Genomic DNA, 5,963 nt, shown 5'->3' with positions numbered 1-5,963 from the left:
TGGCGGTTCAAACCCACCAGCCACTCCTCAGAAGGAAGGTTGGGCAATCTACTTCCATAGTGATACTGCCTCAGAAACCCAAGGAGGGGTCACTATGAGTGGGGTCTAACTCAACGGCACATAACAACAACAACAATAATATACTTTCAACTATTGCCACTCTTAACATGTTATTAAGTATCTTTCTAGATTTTTAAGTACATGTATATCTGTATATACTTAAGAATTTTTATCAAAATGAGATATTGTATATGCTGTTTTATAATCTGTTCTTTTTACTTAATAATCTTCAACTTTTCATGTCAATAAATTTTCATTTTATCTAATACTTAGTCCATATTCACATTTCCCCAGTTGTCCCAAAAATGTCATTTACAGTTAATTTGACCAGTCTAGAATATAATGCAGGACCACATGTTTCATCTGGTTATTATGTATTATGTCCCTTATGTTCTGTGTCCTTACTTGGCAGATCTCACCTTTTTTACTTTTAAACAATTTCATTGGGGTATACTTTACATACTATAAAATCTATCCATTTTAAGTCTGTAATTCAAAGATTTTTAGTCAATTTACAGAGTCATACTACACTACTGCAATCAAATTTTAGAACATTGATGTCATCCCCAAAAGATCCCTTGTGCCCATTTGCAGTTATTTACCATTCCCTACTTCCCCAGCCCCAGGGAACCACTGATCTACTTTTTTACTCTAAAGACTTGGCTTTTCTGGGCATTGCATGTAAATGGAATCATGCAAACATGTGGTCTCGGTGTCTGACTTAGTTCACGTAGAATAATGTTTTTGAGATCATTCGTATTGTAGCATGCATCAGTACTTTATCCATTTTATTGCTGAATAGTATTCTGCAGTATGCCTGTGTCACATTTTACTTAACTATTCATCAGCTGATAGACTTTTGGATGGTTTCCACTTTTGGGGTATTATGAATAATGTGGCTGTGAACATTCGCCTACAAGTTTTTGTATAGATACATGTTTTCATTTCTCTTGGGTAGATATATAGGAGTGGAATTGTTGACTCATATAGTAAATTTATGTTTAAGTTTTTAAGAAAATGCCAAACTATTTTCCAAACTTGATGCCCCCCCCCCTTTTTTTTGCATGACGCTGAGTTATTAAAGAGACAAGCCAGGGGTTTCACATATTGCCCATTTGTGCTTTTCTGGTTGGTTCTTCATGATATCTTTTAGCTTGTTCCCAAACCCTGTATTTCCTCCAAGCTGGAAATTATATCTGAAGTTTTGTTAGATTCAAGTTAAATGTTTTTAGCTAGAACACATTATAGGTTATGTTGTATACTTCATATTATATCACATAAGCAGACACGTCATATTTGAGTTTAATTTTTTTTCCTAACTTGGTAATAGGTCCAGTGTCAATTGCTGAAAAGATTATCCTTTCACATTGGACTATATTGGCAGATTTATCAAAGGTCAATTGATTAGGTATATATGGTTCTATTTCTAGGCTTTTTAGAGAGCCCTCTTCAGTCTCCCTGAACACCAATCTCTACCTCTTCAACTCAGCAAGACCATGGTGTTTTGTGTGGTATACCACTCCCTACACCACATTCCAGAACCTGCTGCCGGACAGAAAAGCCAGACTGAACATGGGACTCACCTCACTAGTTTCTCTTCTCAAGGATCAGTCTTAGGTTGCCTTTTGTTTATTGTCTGAAAGTGGTTGTTTCATGTATTTTGGTTGTTTACAGTAGGAGGGCAAGTTCCATACCAGTTAATGCTTCATATCCAGAAGCAAAAATCTGTTCTCTTTTTAAAAGTTTTGGTTTCTTTCTGTCAGTGTTTCAGCTTAGGTAGTTTCTATTGCAGTGTCTTCAGGTTCTCTGATCTTTTCTTGCATATTGTATAATCTGCTGTTAAGCTCATCTAGTGTATTTTCTTTTTTAATTTTTTGTGATTTGGGTGAAGTTTACAGAGCAAATTTATCTTCCATACAGCAGTTTATACACACTTTGTCTCATGACATTGACTGCACTTTCCCATAATGCAACAGCTCTCTTCCCACTTCGTCCCCATACTCGCCTCTTTCTTGTGTCCTTCCCTCCCATGCATTCCTGCCCCACCCCAGGTGTCTCCCTGTGCATACACAGCCCTTCTATTCTCCCATGATTGATCTCTCCAAGGAGTGTATCTACCCAATGTAAATGTTCAGCTCATATGTCTGTCTTTCATCCAGTGCATTTTCATTTTAGATATTGTATTTTTCATTTCTGGGTATCTCATTTTGTTCCTTTTTTATATTTTCCATTTCTTTCCACGTTTTCCTTTAAATCTTTGCACATACTGAGCACACTTACAGTAGGAAAGAAACAAACTTGCTGCCATCGAGTTAATTCCAACTCAGAGTGACCCTATTTGGGTTTCCAAGGTGGTAAATCTTTATGGAAGTAGATTGCCCAGTCTTCCTTCTGCTGAGTGGCTGGTGGGTTTGAACTGCAGACCTTCTGGTTAGCAGTCAAATGCCTTAGGCGCTATGCCCCAGGGCTCTTTATAATAGCTGTTTTTAAAGCCCTTGTCTACCAATTCCGCCATCTCTATCATTTTTATTATTGGTTAACTTTTCCTTGGGTATGTTGTTGTTGTTGTTATGTGTCATGGAGTCGACCTGACTCATAGCAGCCTGTCCTTGGGTTTCCAAGATGGTATCACTACACAAGTAGATTGCCCAACCTTCCTTCCGAGGAGTGGCTGGTGGGTTTGAACCGCCAGCCTTCTGGTTAGCAGTCAAGTGCCTTAGGCACTACACTACCAGAGCTCTTTCCCTGGGTATAAGTCATAGTTTTTGTTTCGGGACATGTGTAGTAAATTTTGATTTAGATGCTAAACATTGTAAGTGTTGTTTAGTATTTGAATCTTATTGCCTTCTTTTAAAGAATACTGAAGTTTGTGTCAGCTGATGAATTATGGTGTTGACAAAGAATATTGAATATACCATGGGCTGCCCAAAGAATGAACAAATCTCTTTTGGGAAAAGTACAGCCAGGATGCTCCTTGGAAGGGAGAATGGTGAGACTATCTCACATAGTTTGGACATGTTATCAGGAGGGACCATTCCCTGGAGAAGGACATTCTGCTTGGTAAAGTAGAGGGTCAGTAACAAGAAGACTCTCAATGAAATGGACTGACCCAGCAGCTGCTGTGGACTCAGACATAGCAGTGATCATGAGGATGGTGCAGGACTGGGTAGTGTTTTATTCTATTGTACATAGGTTCCCTGTGAGTTGATACCAACTCAGCAGCACCTAACAAAAACAATCTTTATAGAAACAGACCACCAGGCTTTTCTTCCACTGAGCTACTGGGTAGGTTCAGATAACCAACATTTTGATTAATAAATGAGCCCAAACTGTTTGCATCATCCATGGACCTTAAGCTTTATTTGGACAGGTCTAAAATACTCTTTATTCTAGAACTAGCAGCCTAATACATGGCATGTTTTTTCAGGGCTGTCTCTATGGTTTGCTCTGAATATTCAATGAGGTCTCTCTACTCTGGCTGGACAGAATTTAAAAGTCTCCCAGTTACTCTGAACCAGTTATTCCTTCAGGGTCAGAAGTGGATATTGCAATGGAACATTGTTTGTATGTATGTATTAGGGGAAAAGGAGCTCTGGTGGCAGAGTGCCTAAGGCATTTGATTGCTAACCAGAAGGCTGGAAGTTCAAACCCACCAGCCACTTCTCGGAAGGAAGACTGAGCAATCTACTTCTGTGAATATTTACCACCTCAGCAACCCAGTGGGGGTTGCTATGAGTCAGAATCGACTCGATGGCAGTGAGTTTGGTTTTGGTTTTGGTTTAGTACAGTAAGGAGCTCTGGTGATATAGTGGATAAGGTATTTGGCTGGCTAACCAGAAGGTCAGTGGTTCAAACCCATCAGCCACTCCATAGAAGAAAGATGAGTCAGTCTGCTTCCATAAAGATTTACAACCTTGGAAACCCAATAGGGTTTGGTACGAATTGGAATTCACTTGATGGCAGTGAGTGAGTGAGTGAGTGTGATCCCAGCCACAACCTAATGAAGTGTAGGTAATGGAATATTCATTTTATAGTTGAAGATAGTGAGACCCAGGGAGGCTGGTTATATGACTTGCTTATAGGTGGCAGGGCTGGCTCTTGAGCCTAAGTCACTGACACTCCATTATAACCATACCCTTTAAAAGCTTCATGAGAACAAAGAGAGCCATATTTGTAGAATATTTTCTCAATTATGAGGCTTATAATTTATATATTTAACATAGAATTGACAAAATTACATATTTGTGAATTCATTAACTTGCAAAAAAAAATTGTAACCCCAAAATCAATATTCATGGCACTCTGTCATCACTCACAGACATGCACAAAGCAGCAAAAAATTTGAGTTGCCCAGCATGCATGTTCCTAACTAAGATTAAAGAAAGTAACTCTCTGCCTCCTTGTTTTGGCTCTTGTACTGCAAACAAGTATCCTGTTTAGTGCCACATTTTTGCATCTTTGTGCTTTTTGTTGGTGGTTTTACTGTTTAAAATGGCCCCCAGTGTAGTACTGAAGTGCTGTTCAGTGTTCCTAAGAGCAAGAAGCTGGTGATGTGCCTTAAGGAGAAAATACATGTGTTAGATAAGCTTCGTTCAGGCATGAGTTACAGAGTGCTGTTGGCTATGAATTAATGAATCAACAACGTCTATTAATTAAAGTGTGTTTAAACAAACACATAAAACAAGGTTATGTACTGATCAGTTAATGAAAGTGTTGTGACCAGATACTTGCAGGACTTGTATTCTCTTAGGGGCATGTTCTGGTTACCTAGTGCTGCTCTGACAAGAATATACCACAAATGGGATGGCCTTAACAAAAAATTGTTTATTCTTACAATTTGGAGGCTTTAAGTCCAAGTTCAAAGTGCCAGGCTCTAGGGGCTGAATGAAAGCCCCTCAGCCTTGGGGTCCAGCTCTGCCTCTGCTCCTCCCACTGGAGCTAGAGGCGTTTCTTCACTCAAACAGGCTGCTAAAGCTGAGAAACCCCAAGGTTCACAAGTAAAAAGGCACAGTCCTGATGTTACCAAACCACACGGCAGGCCATTAACTTAAGTCCATTTTAAGTCCCAAGGTTAGCAGAGCATAGCAGGCTGCTGAGCAACGACACTACTACATGCAGGGTTCAAGCATGCCATAAGCTGGAGACCATTCTCAAGGCTTCTCCTTAAATACAGGAAGCAGACCACATTCCCAAAGGCAGCTACTCAGCTGCTTGTAGATCCCACCATGGAGCTGATTGCCAGTCTTATCCTGGGGAATAACTACCACCCGCTGCCCAGCTACTCAACCAGGCCCAGCCAAATTGACACACAAACGTAACTACCACAGGGCAGTATATTCGTTAATTCATCGTTTGTGGTGCCTTTATAGAACATAGCAACCGCAAATGAGAGTTGACTGTATCTTAAATCAGGAGGATATATCTTAAAAATAGAAACTCATGAGATAATTTTATTTCTTTCAAAAGAGTTGTCATTGAATCAGTTGTTCATCTAAAATTCACTGTCTTACAATCAGGGAAATATGTATGTCTCCAGTGCCTAGTAGAGCCATGTTGACACATTGCAACAAGGACGTGGAGGTGGCATCTTCTGACCTCTGACCTCCTCTAACTTCACAATAGGAAGACAGAATCACCGTCAGCAGCCCAAGGCTTATTCCTGTGAGGCCACACATGCCACCACCCTTCAGCCTTTTTACCAACTTTGACAACAACCATCCCTCCCGTGGTACTCACTACTTCTCTGCTGGGTTCGATATTTCATTGCAATGGCCACACAGAACTCACAGACAATACTCACAATTATGGGATTTATTAGAGAAGTAATAGGCTACAATTCAGGTTCAGGAACATGCTCAGAATACAGTTCTTCGATCCAGACAGTCCCCTCTGCTGTGCCCTTC

Source organism: Orycteropus afer, unplaced genomic scaffold (genome assembly GCF_000298275.1).
Source record: "Orycteropus afer afer isolate SDZICR_OR568_19922 unplaced genomic scaffold, OryAfe1.0 scaffold00432, whole genome shotgun sequence".
NCBI classification, from domain to species: domain Eukaryota; kingdom Metazoa; phylum Chordata; class Mammalia; order Tubulidentata; family Orycteropodidae; genus Orycteropus; species Orycteropus afer.
Note: the sequence above shows the minus strand (reverse complement) of the source record.